We start from the raw sequence: 22,723 nt of genomic DNA on the forward strand, positions 1-22,723 counted from the left end.
TTATCGAAGGGTTTTTAGACAAATTAACAAATAACCAACATATAGTTTTACGAGACGATTCCCTTTGAAATGCTAAGCCAAGGGATAGACTTTAAAATGTAAATCAACACAAACAAATGGAAATAACAACAGGAAATGGAGATCCTCAAGCATAGGAAGTGGAAGCATCATCCTCAGACTCAGACTCATAGCTGCAGTATCGTGCATAGAAGTCACGGGCACCCCTAGCCCTCTTGGAGTCCCTCATGAGCAACCTATCTTTCTCTTCAATCTCTCTCTTAGCCTTAGCTAATTCTTTCTTCAGTGTCAAGACCTCATGAGTCTGCTGCTCACCCTTTCCATCCAAAGTCATGATCAAGTTCTAAGCCTCATAGTATCTAGCCCTCCACTGATGCTTCTCCCGACTCTCCATAGCTAGATGCTCCTGATACATCTCCTGGGTAGGTGGGAGTAGAGGCAAAGGCATGGTAGGAACAGATGCAGACACATATCTCATAGAGGGGTAAGGCATACCAATCTCCTCAGCTTGGTTTATCACCCACTGTGTATAGGCCTCATGAGCAACACCGGACCTTACACCCATATGATTCACCTCTTTCTTCCGAAGCTTAGACCAAGCCTCCATGAAATCCTCTCTAATTCCCGTGGGCGCATTGGAGTAGTGAAAGAAGTAAGGAGCTGTAGCAAGATTAATGGGTTTATCTTTCATCGGGAAACCAAATTGTCGCAAAGCAAGCTCCGGGTTATAGTTGATTCCACCCCGGGTACCAAGGAGAAGTACATTAAGAAACTTTCCACCACCAAAGATGATTTCCTTGACTCTGGAAGCGGGAGTAAGCCAGACCACCTCATTAGGAGTGAGAGCCATAATCCTCTGTGAAATAGACCAATTCTCCGGATTGTCGTGAAAAGACTCCGGAAGGTGCGAAATAAACCACCTATAGAGGAGAGGCACACAACAATGAATGTATCCACGACCCTTGCCGGAACGATCGTGAATAGCATGGTATGTGTCAGCTAGCAAAGTAGGAACCGGATTCTTGGAGTGGAAGATCATAATAGCATTCATGTCCACGAAGTCATCAAGATTCGGAAAGAGAATGAGCCCATAGATGAGAAGTGCAAGAATAGCCTCGAGAGTGTCTTGACAAGTGGTATTGAGGTTGGCTTTCCCAAGAAGATACTCTGAAGTGAACCCTCGGATGCGAGCCTTAGTGACAAGATTCTTGGAGACATCGGTGGTCTTGAGATAGAGATCTTTAGCAATAACCAATGGAGTAGGAGGATTTTCAGGTCCCGAGAAAGGTACCCCCTTAGCAATAGATAGATCCATCAAGTGAGAATAAGCCTCTAGAGTAGGCATCAACTGAAAGTCTGGGAAAGTAAAGCACCGATTCTTCGGATCATAGAATTGCACTAGAGTGTGCACAAGCTTCTCATCCACATTAGTATGAAGAATAGGAAGTAAAGCCCCATAACGGTGCGGAAACCAGTCGGATCCTCAATCTTGAGTGCCAAATCTCTCAAACTAGCCAAATCCACTTCCTTGAACTTGTAGGACTTAGTCATCTTCATTCCTACAATGTTTACAAATTCAACTTGTCTAAGCCCTTCGATAACAATGCATGACAAAAGGTTTATGCATGAATGCATGTATGCATGAATGCATGATTATGTTCAAGTTCGGAGAAAACATGGTGGGTGAAGTTCAAAGTAGAGGAGTCACGGGTGGACACGGCGTCCGGTGAAACTAGGGCTTTAGGAAATAGTAACCGGGTTCTAAAACGGTTCCCAAGTTGCAACCTCTCCGACGTATATCATGGTGTCACGAGACAACACTCGCTCCATGATTATCCGTGGAAGGTCTAACTTGAGTGTAGTATCGCGTGACGACTAAAATTCGAGACAACACTCGGTTTAGCCTCCGCACTACATCCTAGAAAATGGCCATGGATGGGTTTGGTTATCTACGGTTCATAGCGTCATAGAACAATTAGAAGTAAAGTGCCTAAACGCGACAACACGCGCCGACAACATCACCCCCAAAATGCCTCAGCTATGTGGGATTGATCGTATAATCCAAAACACGAGGCAACCCCCGGAATGAATTGTCGATTATATCCTCCCTAAATCCTAAGTTCACTCTGCCCGGGTGCAGGACTTTTGATATTCTCACCCCACACGTCTGCAAGAAATTACACATTTATTCACATAAGGAAACAAAAAGAAGCAAGTAAAAACGAAAGCGCAAGCGTGGAAATAAAGACTAGGCGTAACTCTCGAATGTCCCCAGTGAAGTCGCCAGCTGTTTTATCTTGGTTTTCGGGTGTCAAACATTGATTACGTTTGAACCTTTTTAACCGGTGATATCTTATTTTTTCTTGGGAAGGGAAAAAGTAAGCAAAACCCTTGAGAATCGAGGTCCGAGAGTTGTTTTCGCTACGGGAAGGTGTTAGGCACCCATAACGACTATAGTATCCTATAGGAACCGTCTTTAATTTCTACGCGCGCGCTTTATTTTTAAATGCTATTTGAAAGTGTTTATTTAAACCTAAGAATTATTCTAAGTGAAGAATTGGAGGGAGAAGAATGTTTTTGGATTTTTATTTTAGTTGAATTGAAGGAATTTTGTTCCCTGCCTACGTACCCGTTTAAGGGATCAAATCCACCGTAGTTCTCTCTCAAAAAATGTTTTTTGTTTTTGTTGGTTGATTTTAAGTTTGAAAATTGGAATTTTGAAGAATGAGAGAAAGAGGCCTCAAGGGCATGAGATTTAAGAAAAAGTGGGGTTTGATTAGTCATTTGCAAAAGAAGTCAAGTATGATTATTTTTCATTGAAATTTGATTAAGAAAATGAAAAAGGAAAATTCAATGGGATTTTGATCCCAAGGTTTATTATGAAAAATGTTTGAGTGATGTTATTCATATTTTTTGGAAAAATTGATTTTTTCTAAGTATAAGTCCTTGGCATTCATCTAAACATACAATCCTAAACATACATCTAAACATGCATATTCTAGCTATTTATCTAAAGTGAAGTGTGTGCATGTGTCGGTGCTTGTGTCGGTGTACATCATTAGAGTCCATTGTCCTTATTACATCACACCCTAGATACATTCTATGGCCTCTTTGCCAAGAAATTAAAAGTGGCATAAAAGTAAAATATTACAAGAACTCCTAATTATTACATTCTAATTTTTGCATGAAATTGAAACTTAAAGTGCAAGAAATTAAAGTGGAGAAAGAGATGAGATATGGAATGCTTATGATGTATGAAACATGAAACAAAAAGTTAGTAGCACAAGATATAAAGCAAGTCAAAGCTATCATAACCAAAAGTAAGAAAATTAACATAAGAAAAACAAGCAAAAACAAATGTGAAATAGGCCTAAAAAATCATCACCAATGCAAGGCTTGAATATGACCTATAATCCTCATACTTCAAAGGGTTTCCAAAGAATTTCAATTCAATTTTCACAAAGAGGATTAAAGGAATATACACTACCAAGCATTTAAGACAAAAATTAGGCAAATTTCACATTATTTATTCACAAACAAAACTTGGAACACAAGGCATTAATGACATATTCACAAACAGCACCAATTTCATGGATTCAAAGTCACAATTTTCATAAAATTCATATAACAAGGTTCCACATCAAATACTCAAGATTAAGGGCCAAGATCATGCAAAATTTTCACAAGAAATTATCAAAAAGTAACATAAAATCACAAGAAAACTCCACATATATTTTTACCAATTTTAACATGCAACAATTATCACAAAAATACCACAAAACTATCAAGAAATATGTATGAATTTTTTGGAATTTTTTTAGAGAATTTTAGACACAAACACATGCAAAATTTCACAATTTTTTGACAAAAAGCAAACAATTAATCAAGAAAATACCACACATTTTTTAACCAAGATTCAACATATGACAATATTACAAAAATATCAAAAAATGATCAAGAACACATAGGAATTTTTTAGGAATTTTTTTATGAAAAGATTAAGCAAACAGGGGTGTAATTATCAAACAGCAGTGTGGAAATAGCACAAAATTCAGCAAAACGAAAATGGCAGACAAAACAAAAGCCCAAGCCCAGACTTAAGAGGGAAAGAACGGGTCAAAGCAAATTGGACCGGTTCAGGAACGGGTCGGTTCAACCGAACCGGTCCAACAAGCACTAAACAACACAAGCCACTCCTTCTCTCTTTCCTCATCGTCCTCATTCTTTTCTTTTCTTCTTTCATTTCTTTCCCATTCCCACACACACAGTCACATAATCATCTTCTCCTTTCTTCATTCTTTCATCTATTCAAACAATAATTCCTACAATTCTCTTCTCTTCAAAACACTAACACACACAAACATGAACAATCTACACAAAAAGCAACATAAGCACATATCCATGGCCGAAATTCAACGCAAGGAAAGAACACATATCCATGGCCGAAATTCAACGCAAGGAAAGAAGAATTGACGGATTTACACAAGAGCCAGCAACAAAACAGATCGAATCAAAGGATTGAAGTGATGATACCTTAGAAAGAAAACGGCGAAACGAGGGACTTCGACGGAAAGCAGCAATGACAATTCCAAATCCGCAAGCTTCTTCGTTGGTCTGGACAATTCTTCTCTTCTTCTTGATCACGTCTTGTTCGAGTATTGAAGCTCAGATTCTGTCTTCTTGCTCCAATTTTCCTTGCTTCAGCTTCAAATCTGTTGTGTGAGGTTCGATTGGTTCGAAACCTTGTGGTGTTGATGTGTTGCGATAGGCTTGGAATTGGTGTTTGTGGATGAATTCAGATTGTAAGATTGTAGTGGTTGATGATGAATGAGATAAGATGAAGGTAACAATTGAATGGTGATAATGGCGGTTATGGAGGTATGAGGTGGTGGTTTGTGGTGGTTGAAGTGGTGGTTGAGTGGTGATGGTGAATTGGTTATGGTGGTGGAATGAAGAATGGAGGTGGTTAAAGGTGGTTAGGGAGTTGGTTAGGGTGGTGATGGAGTTTGTTAGGGTGGTTTTGGTGGTGGTGAAAGTTAGTTAGGAATTGGTTGTGGTGGTGATGTTCACGTGAATGAAGAAGAAGGAGGAAAAGAGAAAAGAGTTTTTTTGTGATTTTTTGTGTAAATTGTAAAGAATGATTGGTAATGAAAAATTGACCAAGACTTTGACTTATATAGGGGATGAAAGGAATGCTTGGACCGATGAGGAAATGCCACATGGACTTGGACTCTAACAAACTCTTAAGAACCAATAACATTTGGACACATGGCACTTGGACTCTAACAAACTTAAAAGGGATTGAAACGTAAATAACAAAAGTGCGCGGACTAAAATGAAAATTAAAACTAAAATTGAATTGAAAAAGTAAAAATGAAAATTAACGTAAAGCGAGACGATTAAAAACAACAAAGCAGATTAAAATGAATTAGCAATTTTATGTGAAATGACCAAAATGCCCCTGGAGGCTTAAAACGACTAAAAATGACTCAGATGAAATTTTAAAATGGATTTTTAACAGGAAATTAAAGCAAGAACTTATACAAGACTCAGAGACAATTTTTTTTAGAATTTAAACAGGGCTTTGACACATGAAAAGACTAAAATGCCCCTAGGGGCAAAATTGACTCAAAATGACTTCAAATGCAATTTAAAAAATGGATTTTGACATAGAATTGAAATGAAGACTTATTCAAACTATTTGAAAGGACTCAACCAAATTTTTAAAAGACTGAAAGAAATTTTAACATAGGAAATGACTAAATTGCCCCAAGGGGCTAAAATCACTTAACTGATATTTTGTGAAATGAATTTTGACATGAGATTGAAACAAGGAAAGACTCAAACAATTTTCAAAGATTAAAATGAGTTGAATGCAGGAAATGACTAAAATACCCTTTTATGTGAATTTTGCAAATAACATTGAAATAAAATGCAGAGAAAGATGCAATTGATCAGAGACATATCAAATGATTTATAATGCAAGAAAAGAAGAATTGAACAAGTATTTTTAGGTCCAAAATTAGGGTATAACATTCTTGTCTTGGGATTGTTGGATAAGTCTAATGACATAATCCTAAATGAACCAAGCTTTAAGCCTAATTTCATGTAACCGTAATTTCTAATTTAGATTCACCGTTTTAACATGAATTAACCATTATCAAACTGTAGAAGCGAAAGTGGAGGGTTTGATAATTGTTAATCCATCATCCCAAACATCAATTCATAATGCGAAAGCGGAGCTTTGATGTTGGAACAAGTGAATCTAGACAATAATTGCAAAGGGAGCGAAATAGTCTTTGCAATTATTGAGACACAAGTAGTTTCAATCCTTATAAGCATCTTCTAGTAATCAAGTCAGCGAAATAGGCTTGGTTACTAGGGGTAAACTCTCACCGGACTTTCATCGGAAAGGTGAGGGGCTAAAGGGAAACCGGTCTTAAGAAATTAAGGTGTAAACCATGAAATTAGAAGTTAAAGTCTTGTCTAGTGAAGGGTTTGTTATTATGACGAACCAACGATCGCAAGGCTACTTTTTATTATTGTTATTTACTTTCAACAACTGAACTCTCAACCTTCTTATTTCTTTTCTCCTCTAATCATTCTTTGAAGGTTAATTAAATTGAACAACTCCCTAGCGGAACGATACTCTCTTACTACTATTACTTCGATAGACCGTGCACTTGCGGTTTGGCCTATCACAGCTTCGTAGATACAACATATAACATATGTAAAGACCATTCGTGCTGCACAACCTTACATTTATATAGAAAATCAATATTGTACTTTAGTTGTATCGGTGGTTGTAAAGTTGACCGCATGTAAAATATTTAAAGGTTAATATGTCTTTACCCCTTGTAATTTGAGCGAGTTATGGTTTACTCTTCTGTAAAACAAAAAAAGTTTAGATTCCAACCCTATAATATGAAGATTCTTTCACTTTAGACCCTGACCCATATGACTGTGCAAAATTGATAAGGTGGCGCGCTAAGTGGCACGTTGACTGTGCATATCTGATTATGTGGCGCGCTGAGTGTATAATTAATTTTGTTTTTCATTTTTTTAAGGGTACAAGTCGCATTTATGCATATTATTTTTAAAAAATAATATAGAATCACTTTAAAGAATTGAAAAATAATATCTGAAAATAACAAATTGTAAAAATTATAAGAAAAAAATTCAGGATTTTCTTTTCGTAAAATCTTCATAATTTTGTAAAAAAAATGATTTTTTCTCTAATATTTTAATTTCGAAAATGATTTTATAAATATTCTGGAAAACAATTTTTGAAAAAAAAAATCTGAATTTTTAAAAAAATTTGTATGCAGATTTTTAAAAATTAAAATATTTTCCAGATTTTTTTTGTTGAAAAAATTTTAAAACCATTTTTTTTCGAACAAAAAAATTTTGTTTTAAATTTTAAATTTGTTTTTTGGTAAATGAAGATAATGAAGATTTTGGCCCAAAACCACTTATATACTCCCTTCAGAACACATTCCTTGCATGAAAAACTCATTTCTCAAGTAATCCAATGCACATCAGTCATTCCCAACATCTAAAATATTCTATAACATGCACGACAAGCATCAATCTAATTAGATACAATTCTCAGCACGTCAGAAACTAATGCCATAATCTTGATAACATAAAACTTCCGCTACGAGTAGCTTACCTCATTACATTGCCGCTTAACACAACTTCACGAACACTAGAACCTTGCCTACTCTGAACATAGAAGTTCTTGACTTCAATCACATAACGCAATTCCTGAGAGTCTACTAATTCCGTCAACATTTGTCGACTTCTCACTATCTTGTAGCCTTGTACTGATGTTCCAGAATACAATTCCTTTCCTAACATTACCTTACATTCCCGGAGGATTCACACTTCTACTTGCTTTGTTCACCGGCCACCTTCGGGCACGATCAAACTTCTTACTTAATCTGAGTATTACTTCTGAGTTCACACTTTTCAGTGCATCTCCATCACTTACTTCGTTCCTCCTGGGTCGTATTCAGCTCTCAGGCATCTGTTCTAATCGTCGAATGTTAAATTGAGTTGATCAGGCTCAACTAACAACAACAACTAGAACATTTACCCGGAACCCAATGGTCCCACTACCTTAGTTGTAACTTAATGACCCAAGGCACGATCTGAAACGACCTGCTCTGATACCAAATGTAACACTTATACTAGACGTATCTAGAAAGTCTAGCATGTGCGTTAGTTTAGTATTGGATACATTAAAAAAATTACAACATTACAACTTCGAATGAAAGTCTTATACAACAAATGCGTTCGTACAATAAGATTACAACATAACTTTTCAAAAGTATAATCAATACGTCCTTGAAATCCATAACATCTTGCTGCGAGTACGAACGTTCACTTGTTGAAACATCCATTCGGCTACTAGCTTGCCATCCAACCTATTTATCTGAAACAAATAAGGATTGGGATGAGACATAATGTCTCAGTGAGTTCCACCTAATCCTAGGCTATAGGTAACCTCGGGGGAAACCTACGGTCACCACGTGTCTACAACACAACCTGACGGTTGATTATACGTGTGTGGTCATGTTTTCCTAGACGGTAGTGCATGAAAGACCCGTCATAGGTTCATCTTACTTGTCATAGGTCATGCTAATACCATATGTGTCATGGCGGTCGAGGGGAATCTAAAACCGCATTGCCAAGAATACGCTCTACGTATCGAGGCCTAAGCATAACATAATCATGACACGATCCTAAACCGGACGATTACGGGAAACCTAAGATCGTCATCGGTATTATATTCTTTCTTGTTCTATACATATCTTGTACTTGTCTAATAGCATCTCGTGCTCTTGATCATTAACCTAATCATGCATGGAATCATTCTTGCATAATCATAATCATATTCATAACATACATGGTCGTGCATAAATTCATTCATTTATTATGTTAGCGTTGAACAAACAATCTTTATCTTGATTCATTTTATGGAGAGCCCCGGGTGGAGTAACCCCGAGAACAATCCCTTACATGACCGATGAAACCTAGCAAGGGTACATCGGACTCCCTCGGTGTCGTGCGGGTCCCTTACGACTTGAATCGTTCCCCTTGGTTCGAGAACCTCTCGTATCCCCCTGATGTGGATAACAAGAGACACGAGGACCGACATGCGGTTATAATCTTAGTCTTATCATCGTGAAAGATTAAACCTATTCATGCTTACATGTTTACCCCAGAACCTTGATCGATCCGATTAGTGGTAAATTCATACTTGTTCATCATGTACATTCTTAATCTTAGTGGAGAGATTAGCTAATCAATCCACGGCTTAACATGCTTGCTATATCATTCTAGATCATATGCGAAGAGAATATACTTCGCGTCTTATCCTACATAGGATTCTTGCTAAACTTTCTAGTTCCTTAGCGAAGAGAATACTCTAAAAAACTTCATGTCTCATCAAGCATAATGCGCATGCATAGAATTCTATTCTTTAAAAGATATTCTAGTTCTTGACAAGCTATGTCAAGTCTCTAATTTCATTCACTTGCTTAGTTCTTCACTACCCGAACATATCGCATAACATAGCACTCTTGCGTATCATTTATCAACAAGCATTGTTAACGATTTACCATGCCTTTCCCTTGTTTAAAACCTTGTTTGGAATTGTACATTAAGCACTTGGAATTGAGGGGTTCATATTACAACAAAATTTTGCAAGAAACGGGCCCCGAACGGCATTTCTGGACCACTGGAACGTTTTCAAAAAGTGTTGTCTAGTGCTGTCTGGGAGCTGCACGCTTAAGCATGCTCCAAGCGTGCTCCAAGAGTGCAGGACGCTTACCAGAACGCTTAAGCGTGCTCTCAGCGTGCAAGTCCAGAAGTTACGACATTTTGCACGCTTGAGCGTGTTGTGCCGCTTAAGCGTACATACACCAGTCCAGAAATGCTGAAATCGTATTTTGGCTTAAAAACTCAAGTTTCAAGTGATCTAATGCAACCCAATCATCCAGTACTTCATAAAAACGAAGGGCATTTAAGTACTATCGCGCAAGGGAGTATATAAGTGGTTTTGGGCCAAAATCTTCATTATCTTCATGACTTTCTCTCTCTAGGTTTTTGGTAAAGAGTTTCTCCTCCTTCTCTCTACTTGGAACCACCCCCTTTCCCTCTTAATCTTTCCATCAAAGCTTCTCAACACTTGGAAGTAGTGATCAAGCATGGATCAAAGAAGCTTCCTGAGTAAGAAACATCAAGAAGGAGAAGTTTAGCATGATTGAGAAAACTTGAAGTTAGGGTTTTGGGTTGGAGGAAAGATGGAGGTGGAAGCTTAAGCTTGTGCTTGTTGCAAGAACATGTTATGGTGAGTTCTTTAGCTAGTTATCCTACCTTGAGTTGTGAAATTTCTTGTGAGGAAAGCATGAATTGTGTTAGTGTATGTTTTAGGGTTTTAGTACCCCTTTGTACCATTTATGATCCAATATTGTTAATTGTTGCCATGCGCATGTTATATAATGTTTTTATGAAGTACTGGATGATTGGGTTGCATTAGATCACTTGAAACTTGAGTTTTTAAGCCAAAATACGATTTCTGCATTTCTGGACTGGTGTATGTACGCTTCAGCGTGCACAGCACGCTCAAGCGTGCAAAACGTCGTAACTTCTAGCCTTGCACGCTTAGAGCACGCTTAAGTGTCCTGGTAAGCATCCTGCACGCTTGGAGCACGCTTGGAGCATGCTTAAGCGTGCAGCTCCCAGACAGCACTAGACAACACTTTTTGAAAACGTTCCAGTGGTCCAGAAATGCCGTTCGGGGCCCGCTTCTTGCAAAATTTTGTTGTAATATGAACCCCTCAATTCCAAGTGCTTAATGTACAATTCCAAACAAGGTTTTAAACAAGGGAAAGGCATGGTAAATCGTTAACAATGCTTGTTGATAAATGATACGCAAGAGTGCTATGTTATGCGATATGTTCGGGTAGTGAAGAACTAAGCAAGTGAATGAAATTAGAGCCTTGACATAGCTTGTCAAGAACTAGAATATCTTTTAAAGAATAGAATTCTATGCATGAGCATTATGCTTGATGAGACATGAAGTGTTTTAAAGTATTCTCTTCGCTAAGGAACTAGAAAGTTTAGCAAGAATCCTATGTAGGATAAGACGCGAAGTATATTCTCTTCGCATATGATCTAGAATGATATAGCAAGCATGTTAAGCCGTGGATTGATTAGCTAATCTCTCCACTAAGATTAAGAATGTACATGATGAACAAGTATGAATTTACCACTAATCGGATCGATCAAGGTTCTGGGGTAAACATGTAAGCATGAATAGGTTTAATCTTTCACGATGATAAGACTAAGATTATAACCGCATGTCGGTGCTCGTGTCTCTTGTTATCCACATCAGGGGGATACGAGAGGTTCTCGAACCAAGGGGAACGATTCAAGTCGTAAGGGACCCGCACGACACCGAGGGAGTCCGATGTACCCTTGCTAGGTTTCATCGGTCATGTAAGGGATTGTTCTCGGGGTTACTCCACCCGGGGCTCTCCATAAAATGAATCAAGATAAAGATTGTTTGTTCAACGCTAACATAATAAATGAATGAATTTATGCACGACCATGTATGTTATGAATATGATTATGATTATGCAAGAATGATTCCATGCACGATTAGGTTAATGATCAAGAGCACGAGATGCTATTAGACAAGTACAAGATATGTATAGAACAAGAAAGAATATAATACCGATGACGATCTTAGGTTTCCCGTAATCGTCCGGTTTAGGATCGTGTCATGATTATGTTATGCTTAGGCCTCGATACGTAGAGCGTATTCTTGGCAATGCGGTTTTAGATTCCCCTCGACCGCCATGACACATATGGTATTAGCATGACCTATGACAAGTAAGATGAACCTATGACGGGTCTTTCATGCACTACCGTCTAGGAAAACATGACCACACACGTATAATCAACCGTCAGGTTGTGTTGTAGACACGTGGTGACCGTAGGTTTCCCCCGAGGTTACCTATAGCCTAGGATTCGGTGGAACTCACTGAGACTTTATGTCTCATCCCAATCCTTATTTGTTTCAGATAAATAGGTTGGATGGCAAGCTAGTAGCCGAATGGATGTTTCAACAAGTGAACGTTCGTACTCGCAGCAAGATGTTATGGATTTCAAGGACGTATTGATTATACTTTTGAAAAGTTATGTTGTAATCTTATTGTACGAACGCATTTGTTGTATAAGACTTTCATTCGAAGTTGTAATGTTGTAATTTTTTTAATGTATCCAATACTAAACTAACGCACATGCTAGACTTTCTAGATACGTCTAGTATAAGTGTTACATTTGGTATCAGAGCAGGTCGTTTCAGATCGTGCCTTGGGTCATTAAGTTACAACTAAGGTAGTGGGACCATTGGGTTCCGGGTAAATGTTCTAGTTGTTGTTGTTAGTTGAGCCTGATCAACTCAATTTAACATTCGACGATTAGAACAGATGCCTGAGAGCTGAATACGACCCAGGAGGAACGAAGTAAGTGATGGAGATGCACTGAAAAGTGTGAACTCAGAAGTAATACTCAGATTAAGTAAGAAGTTTGATCGTGCCCGAAGGTGGCCGGTGAAAAAAGCAAGTAGAAGTGTGAATCCTCCGGGAACGTAAGGTAATGTTAGGAAAGGAATTGTATTCTGGAACATCAGTACAAGGCTACAAGATAGTGAGAAGTCGACAAATGTTGACGAAATTAGTAGACTCTCAGGAATTACGTTATGTGATTGAAGTCAAGAACTTCTATGTTCAGAGTAGGCAAGGTTCTAGTGTTCGTGAAGTTGTGTTAAGCGGCAATGTAATGAGGTAAGCTACTCGTAGCGGAAGTTTTATGTTATCAAGATTATGGCATTAGTTTCTGACGTGCTGAGAATTGTATCTAATTAGATTGATGCTTGTCGTGCATGTTATAGAATATTTTAGATGTTGGGAATGACTGATGTGCATTGGATTACTTGAGAAATGAGTTTTTCATGCAAGGAATGTGTTCTGAAAAATTGAGCTGAAGGAACTCGCCAATAGCGAACCTGGGGCGAAATTTTCTGTTTTTCCGAAAACTGTCAGGTCGTCCCTAGGGTCTGCAATGACTATTGGGGAGTTGTCTTCACAATTCTTTATGTGACGAAAACCTTTTACGACATCAAGTAACGAATGCATATCACTTCCTAAGGTTTCCGAAGGAATAGGCATGGGCAAGCATTAACGAAATCGATACGGTTTAAGGTAACTTTGGAAGTTAATGTGTCAAGAGTCAAGAAGGAGCTCAGACCTAGAGTTTAGAAGTTTTAGTATTTAAGTGGAAGTCATAGATGTGAAGGCATGAAGTAAAAAGTTAAGTGGTGCAAAGTTATGTGAAATCACCAGGTTCTTGGATTTTGTGGAATTATGAGTACCCCTCGAACCTATGTTTTGCTTAATTGACTTGCTAAGGCTCGTTATGATGTTGAATCATAAAGTTTACTCGAGTTTAGAAAGATATACGTGTATGGGTGATTGAAGTTGATATTTTTGAAATTCCAAAGAAATTTTGTAGGTACCGGTTGTTACGAATCGCATAAAGTGGACTAAACTCATTAGAACCCAGATTTGATGGCACATATGTGTTATCAACTCGTTCTATGATTTTAGACTAACGACTGGGGCTTAAATTCAGTATATATACATATATTTATAGTGAAAATCATCAACGTCAATGACCCGTGTGCAAATTTATGAAGTTTTTTTTGAAAGAAAAATCGACAAGCAAGCATAGGAATGATTAAGCAAAATATAGTAGGCGAGAATACTAAGGTGCAAGGTTAAATGTTTGAGAGATGTATATTCAAGTGCAAGATGAGTCTACTATGGGAATTTGAGATTGCTCAGAAACAAGTTTAAGCATGATATGTATACCTCAGCAGGTAAACCTAACCGACAAGAACGTAAGGTCTATCCCCAAGTAAGGTACTATGTGTATACGGTAAATTTATCGTGAGTTTGATCTTGCAAAGCAGTGTAAAAAAATAAGTGTAAGGTTGTGACGTTGGTTGCAACATGGAAATCTTAAGGATAGTAAAAAAGTGGTGAACATCAATGTGAAGTTTCACTCGCTCTAATGGATTAGAGTAACGGTTTAAGCCAACCAGTGGGAATCTGAGTAGCGCCATGGAAGTTAATCGGTAATCACGGAACATGGAATTTTAGTATGTATGAATCTTTGTGAAGAGTATTCGGTTGGTAACACAAGTTTAGCAAGAAGCATCATAAGACGAGGGAGGAGTCTTCGATGTGATAAATAAGTATTAATACTTATACAGTCAGTGTTGGCTAAGGTAAAAGTTTAAATGATGTATCTTTACCTAGGTATGATGAGAAAGGCTAGAGTCGCCATTTATGAATTCATCGGGATGCATGAATGATGATATTCGAAAACATGTAAGAATCAGAAGGTTTCCTCTTGTGACTCAAAGTAAAGATCAAAGCATCAAGAATGATAGCCGGTATTCAGAAAAGGTAGTAACACTCGAGCGATACCCGAGTAAGATAATTTGAAAATTCAAGTTTAGTGTTCCTGGAGAAGAGGAACAAGTTAACTTCAAGTGAGTCAAGGATCTTCTTTGGTTTATGCTATGCATTAATGTGTGTCTGAGGTATGTATATCAGATAAGAAGAGAAGAATCAACCTTTGAAGCTAAGCATGTTATCACGAAAGGAGATGTAACTCTTGATTTTGTGCAATGAGATTCATACCCTCTTCTACCATGCTTGTTATGTGATAACGATACTTGCTAGAAAATGTTAAGGCATGATTTATAACTTTTAAAGTTAAGATTGGTATTAAGGAACTTGGGAACGATGTTTATTCTAAAGCATGAAATTCTACATTGTTGGAATTGATAAGATACGTCGTAAGCGAGTAAGCTCACTTAAGACGTACAGACTACAAGACCAACTTGTTATAGACAAGTTTGGGGCAAGTTGTAAAACCCTTTTTCAAGATATGGAGACTCGTCTCGTGGTTCTGCAGTACCATTACAGTTTCGGTTGTTAAATGATTTTGTTTTAGTCATGTATCTACTCGTTCCAAGAACCCATGTACCAATGTTTAGAAATATCTTGAAGCAAAATGCTAGAACAAGTATCGTTGTTAAATAACAAGAAGCGGTACTTGAAAGTATGCGAATACTAAGAAAGATAAGTTAATAAGAGGAAACAACAATGTTCGTGTGATACCAATATCATACGAGATGCACGGATTTGTGTTAAGAGTGTTCATGCAAGTGCAATGGACTTAGTAGAAAGTTTTAAGAGCAAGTGAACCACAAAACTGGTTATTAGATTGCCGGTGAATCGACGTAATGGATTTCGCTTCTCCAAGATAAGTTATGTGAGTTACCCATGGATTCGAGTGCAATGAGATTTAGAAAAGATAGAAAGATTTCTTAAGATTCTGTGAAGAGAGAAGAGGAATGTAGAAGCATCAAGATAAGTAACATAACTAAGAGGCATAAGTCGCAAGGTACGATAAGATAGATTATGTATGCATACATGATAAGATGTTTAGATACAAGTAAGCATTGTTGGGCAAACCTAGATTCCGGTAGGACCCCAGTTAAAAGGCAAATCCTGAGTGTTTCAGTTAATGATAAGTTACTTATTTGATGGCTATGCTACGTAGATAAGATGTGGATCCCAAACCATTGGTTCATGTGTAGTAAGTGTAAGTTTCAACCATGATGGTTTAGTAGAACGTCCGATTCCGAAGAGGATGTTAAGATTGAAGAGACTATATTCGTTTATGCGGATAAAGATAGAGGATGAGTTACATATTTATTGAGGAAAGTATGTTAGAACTCCTAGGAATGGTTTATGATCAGATATTGTATAGCTGAAACCAAAGGAGGCAGATTTTAGTTACGATGATTGGTAGATGATTTCTAAATTTCAAGGACAAATTTTTTTTTAAGGGGGGTAAAATGTAATATCCCGCCGGTCAGTATCGGAATATTACCAGTCGATCGTACCAGAGGATTAATGTTATGGAAAGAAAGTTTGATGGAAATGTTAATGAATCGCATAAGTCAGGTACGAGTTAAGTATCAGTGTCAGGTTAAACGCGAATTAAACGAAGGGCATTTAAGTACTATCGCGCAATGGAGTATATAAGTGGTTTTGGGCCAAAATCTTCATTATCTTCATGACTTTCTCTCTCTAGGTTTTTGGTAAAGAGTTTCTCCTCCTTCTCTCTACTTGGAACCACCCCCTTTCCCTCTTAATCTTTCCATCAAAGCTTCTCAACACTTGGAAGTAGTGATCAAGCATGGATCAAAGAAGCTTCCTGAGTAAGAAACATCAAGAAGGAGAAGTTTAGCATGATTGAGAAAACTTGAAGTTAGGGTTTTGGGTTGGAGGAAAGATGGAGGTGGAAGCTTAAGCTTGTGCTTGTTGCAAGAACATGTTATGGTGAGTTCTTTAGCTAGTTATCCTACCTTGAGTTGTGAAATTTCTTGTGAGGAAAGCATGAATTGTGTTAGTGTATGTTTTAGGGTTTTAGTACCCCTAGTACCATTTATGATCCAATATTGTTAATTGTTGCCATGCGCATGTTATATAACGTATTTATGAAGTACTGGATGATTGGGTTGCATTAGATCACTTGAAACTTGAGTTTTTAAGCCAAAATACGATTTCTGCATTTCTGGACTGGTGTATGTACGCTTAAGCGTGCACAGCACGCTCAAGCGTGCAAAACGTCGTAACTTCTAGACTTGCACGCTTAGAGCATGCTTAAGTGTCCTGGTAAGCGTCCTGCACGCTTGGAGCACGCTTAAGCGTGCAGCTCCCAGACAGCACTAGACATCACTTTTTGAAAACGTTTCAGTGGTCCAGAAATGTCGTTCGGGGCCGTTTCTTGCAAAATTTTGTTGTAATATGAACCCCTCAATTCCAAGTGCTTAATGTACAATTCCAAACAAGGTTTTAAACAAGGGAAAGGCATGGTAAATCGTTAACAATGCTTGTTAATAAATGATACGCAAGAGTGTTATGTTATGCGATATGTTCGGGTAGTGAAGAACAAAGCAAGGGAATGAAATTAGAGCCTTGATATAGCTTGTCAAGAACTAGAATAGCTTTTAAAGAATAGAATTCTATGCATGAGCATTATGCTTGATGAGACGCGAAGTGTTTTAGAGTATTCTCTTCACTAAGGAACTAGAAAGTTTAGCAAGAATCCTATGTAGGATAAGACGCGAAGTATATTCTCTTCGCATATGATCTAGAATGATATAGCAAGCATGTTAAGCCGTGGATTGATTAGTTAATCTCTCCACTAAGATTAAGAATGTACATGATGAACAAGTATGAATTTACCACTAATCGGATCGATCAAGGTTCCGGGGTAAACATGTAAGCATGAATAGGTTTAATCTTTCACGATGATAAGACTAAAATTATACCTGCATGTCGGTGCTCGTGTCTCTTGTTATCCACGTCAGGGGGATACGAGAGGTTCTCGAACCAAGGGGAACGATTCAAGCCGTAAGGGACCCGCACGACACCGAGGGAGTCCGATGTACCCTTGTTAGGTTTCATCGGTCATGTAAGGGATTGTTCTCGGGGTTACTCCACCCAGGGCTCTCCATAAAATGAATCAAGATAAAGATTTTTTGTTCAACGCTAAAATAATGAATGAATGAACTTATGCACGACCAAGTATGTTACGATTATGATTAGGCTAAAATATGATTTTGGTCCCTGCAAATATAATGAATTTGGGTTTTGGTCCCTGGTAAAAAAAAATTTTGAAATCAATCCTTGCAAAATTTTGTTTTTTAAAATAGCCCTTGGGCCCACTTTCTTGCTGATTTGGCTTGTTTTTGCTTACTCGGCAGTTGGTGATTGTACCAACTTGAACACATGGCGCACATGTGGTTTTTTAACTAATTTAACATATTTTATAAATCATATTAATAAAAATAAAATTGGTTTTTAAAAAAAAAAACTTTAACTAAATTAAGGGGAATTAAGTAACGTTGTTGAAAGCCTGAAACACATTCATCTTTTTTATTTTGCAGAAAAATATACATCTTCATCTTTCACAACCCATTCACTCTACACCACCACTATCAACCTCTCATAAGTGATCTACATCCTCAATTTCCTCCAAAAACCCAAATACAAACCCATACAATTTTTTTCCAGAAAAATCAATAGAAAAAAACCCAAACACATATCCTTGAGATCCAATGGATTGCATCAATGAGTTGAAAGCAAAGATTGAAAATTTAGAATTAGTGCAACAAAAGGAATCAAAACCCACTGTTTTGATCTTTTCTCACACGGTTCCAATTTCTTCGTTCCAATCCCTCTAGTTTCTTCATCGTTCTTCTCCCACTGTTCCGATTTCTTCAGCCTCATTTTTCAGTTTCGATTTGTGCATATACAACACACAAGTTTCGATTTGTTCCATTTATTTCAGTTTTCAGTTTTTTTTTAAAATCAAAGAATAAGGGACAATTGCTGTTTTGGAGCTTGGAAATCATGAGAGTGTAGATGATGATGATATTACTTTTTTGGGTTGTTGTTATTGTTGTTAGATCTTGGACTGTTTTCGTTGGAGCTTGGACTGCTATTGTTGGTGTTGGAGTTTCGATGATGATGTTGTTGTTTATGTTGACAGATCTGAAAAATTTGTGGGTATGTGTTTGAAAAATAGGTTGTTTAAGAATGAAAATTATAGGGAGGGATATTTATCTTTATATAATATAAAAGCTTACTTCTATGAGTAATAGTACACATGGCATCTCATGTTTCTTCTATCATTTAATGCTCCTCACACAAAAATGTTGCAATGCATTTTAACTTTGATTAAGAAAGTTGCCTTAATTACATTTTGGTTATATTACATTCAATATCGAATTGTATTGCCTTATCAGTGTAAACTGAATTATTATAAAGATTAGAACAAAAATAAAAAACCACCTTTACATGTGATCATACCAAACTAAAGTTTTTTTTTTTAATCATTTTCTACTCTAATTGACCGATCAATTTTACATATTAGTTAGCCAGTGTTTTTTTTTTAAATACTCGGAAATAACTTAATTATTGTATTATCTTTTTGAATTTTTTTAATCTCCGAAAATAATATCGTACGTATATAGGAAAAATTGTTTTTTGACTAGATTTTTAATTAAGTAGGGATACCCTATTTTTAATAAAAAAAAATAGCAATTACTGGTACCATGTTTTTTTAGCAATCACACTTTTTCAACTCTAATGTTTAAAAATGTGGTAATTATTTATTATTTATACCGCATTTTTATTTTATTTCCGTTTTTTAAACAACATCATGTGATTGCCGCAACCAGAGCTGAGTTAACGTGGTCAAATGATCAATATAGTAACTTATTTTTTATTCTTTGTAATATGAATTATTATAGAGATTAGAATAAAAAAAACATAAAAACATATCATCAAACCAAATGGTTGCAGTACCGTGTACAAAGGAATCAATATTCTTGATTGAAAATGGTTTAGTTACGTTTTGGATATATTACATCTTTAGCTTCATATTCACCATTTCATTTAATGCTTTTTTTGTCAACCAATCAAAATAGTTATTGACTCATTCATTTTTTATTAGCCAATCAAAATGGATCATGACTCATTTATTTTTCATCAGTCAATCAAAATTGATCATGACATGATTTTTTTCCTATATATAGACAATTTGTTTTTCATTATTTTCATCTACCTCTTCCTCCCAAAAAAAATCAATGCTTTCAACCCCATTCTCTCTTCTTTTATTTATTTATTTTTGTTTTTTTATCGTTTTATTTTTTATTTAACATTTCTTATTCTTATGTTACTTTTTATTGTGATTTCTTATGTTATTGTTTTCTTATTCATATTCTCATTTCAATTTTCTTTTGGTGTTTATATGTTCTTTGTTTTTGATTGGATCTTTATATTGGACATGGAAGAAAATCAAGAAAAAATATATATGAAGAATTTCTATTACCACGTTCGAATATAACCACATTCATCCCCCTTTTGTTTTATTTTAATCTCTCAATGTTCGCAACTTTTTCTATTTATCTATTTATTCTTCTGTTAACGTTTTTTATGTTTCTTATGTTGTTATTTTACTTTTAACATTTTTCTTTTTCATATTTTATTTTGGTTATTATATTTGATCTTTCTTTATTTTTCCTACTTTAAACTTGAGATGGAAACCAGTCGATAGACAAGAAGAAATTCATCCCATTTTCACAAAATTGGTTGAATCAATAACTTTGGAGTGGAAATGATAAGAAATAATAGATGACAGACTTTCTATTATTTTTGATATACCATTCATGTGGTGAATCATTCTTTTTCTACTCATGTATGTTTTATATTTAAATATATTGTTTTTTAAATAAAAAGTTTCTTTTTCTTTAATTAAAAAGGAGCAAGGTACATCGCCAAAAACAAAAGGGAGCAAGGTGTCACCCTAATTAAATATTTAGATGAATTCATACCGTTATTAAAATTTGAAGTGGATAAAATAGTCACAAGAAAGGGGGGTTTGAATTGTGACCCTTTAAAAATTATCCTGAAACTTAAAAGTTATTCTCAAGTAGTTTACTTGGAATGGTTAAGTTAACTTTCTGAACTCAGAACGTTCTGAAGTTCATACACAAAAACTGATTAATAAAGTAAATGTGTTGGTGTGTGTTGTGTATACTGAAATTAAAGAGTATAAGGAAGAAAGAAAGAACACACAGAGATTTATAGAGGTTCACCCAATGTGGGCTTGTCCTCTCCTCACAATCTTGTGAGTTTCCACTATGATGCTTGAGATAACCTCTCAAGTCCTGCACCTTACAATCTTTGTTCACCTGAACAATTACAATCCTGTATTCTCTAAGCCTCAGCAGGCTTGCACCTTCTTGCTAAATTACCAACTTAGACTTTTACAACCTTTGCTCAAACTAACACTTTAGTACCCCTAAAGCTAGATGAGACTTAGTTACAATTTGTATGGAAGTTGAATGTTTGTGAATCAAATAGAGGAGGAAGAAGAGAAAGGAGTTATCTTAGAGATAACAAGGAGTATTGATTTGCACTAAGTAATGAAAGCCTTAGAGATTGATCAATTTCAGTTTGCAAGAGCTTCAAACAAAATCAAAGTTGTTTTCTTGTATGCTTTGCAATGGTGCAAGTAATGTTGAGCCTTTGAACTGTATTTATAGAGTCCTTGGGCTCAAATAGCCGTTGTGGGGTGTCCAATGGTGTTATGCCATGTGTCCTGGGTCCCACAAGCTTTTACTTGAAATTCTGGGCAAACATTATGATCTCTGATGAACTTCAGAATGTTGTTGCGTTCATGATGATCTTCATCTGGGTTCATCATGTTCTTCATCTGGGTTCATCATGTATGAATGAACATATGAAGTTCTGGGCGTGTCATATGCTTTTCATATGAATTTCTGGGCAATAACCAAAGTATGAACTTTTCTTCATACTTCAGAAAGTTCAGTTCCCAGATCTGCCTTGGAACTTGGTGCAGGAGGATATAGTGGGATTCTGCATCTTCATACACATGCTTTGAGAGATTGTGTGGTCCTTGTACTGTACCAACTCTCATGCGTGTCTGTCTCTCATTGAGCAAGACAGATTTGATTTGCTTTGGCTTTTTGCTTTTTACCTACTGTACTGTTCATGAGGTAAGCATGTGCTGAGCTGAACATTCTGATCATCAGAATGTTCCATTTGTTTCACTTAGGATGATTTGTAAGACTACCATTTGATGTAATCAAATCCTAATAGTGAAACACAATGAAGAGCAGTAAATATAACATCTAGGATGATATTCCCTTGTGGAATATTCCTAGGACTTTAATGTTCATAGTCTTAAATGAACATAAAGTATCCTTTTTGACATAATCCTTGTATATGCCTTTATTGCTTGATTGATCCATGCAGAAGTACTTCTCTTGACATTTATTTATGTCACATGTGCCTTGCATGACCTTGATCCATGTTCTTGAGATTCTGGGCTTGTATAGAAGCAACCTTCTGATCTCATGTGCGAACATTCTGATCTCTGAGCAACATTCTGATCTAACCTTCTGATCTCAGTGTTAGATCTTATATTCAAATGCCCTTTGATTTCTTGTTTCTTGGTATGATTTAAACCTTGTTCCTGTCTTAGTAAAACACTCAAGAACACAAGTTAAATACCAAGGAAATAATCAAAGTCCATTAATTCTTTAATCATATTGGTTTATTATCTTTAAAATTAATTAGGGATTTTGCCTCAACAATCTCCCCCTTTTTGAAGATGATAAACCTATGATTTAGGATTAAGGATTTTGATTATATATGAAGAGTAACAGAGCTTGAAAATTTATTTTAATGCTCCCCCTCATTTTTATAATCCATTATGTAGAGTTTTTAAGAACTTTAAAAAGCTCCCCCTCAATTTCATAATTCATTGCATAAAATAAAAAATATGCAGATTTGAACCAAATTCAATATCATTCATTAATGTAAGGCATGAAGTACAATTACATGAATTATATGGTTCAAAAACAAAAAAAGAAATTCAAAGCATGTGATCAAGCAAAAAGTGAAGTTTCTAAACTCCAATAACTATTGATCACTAGACCTACTTAGGGCCT

The sequence above is a fragment of the Medicago sativa genome, chromosome 2 (assembly GCF_051527215.1).
Source record: "Medicago sativa cultivar Bolivia chromosome 2, Bolivia_mono, whole genome shotgun sequence".
In the NCBI taxonomy this organism is placed as follows: domain Eukaryota; kingdom Viridiplantae; phylum Streptophyta; class Magnoliopsida; order Fabales; family Fabaceae; genus Medicago; species Medicago sativa.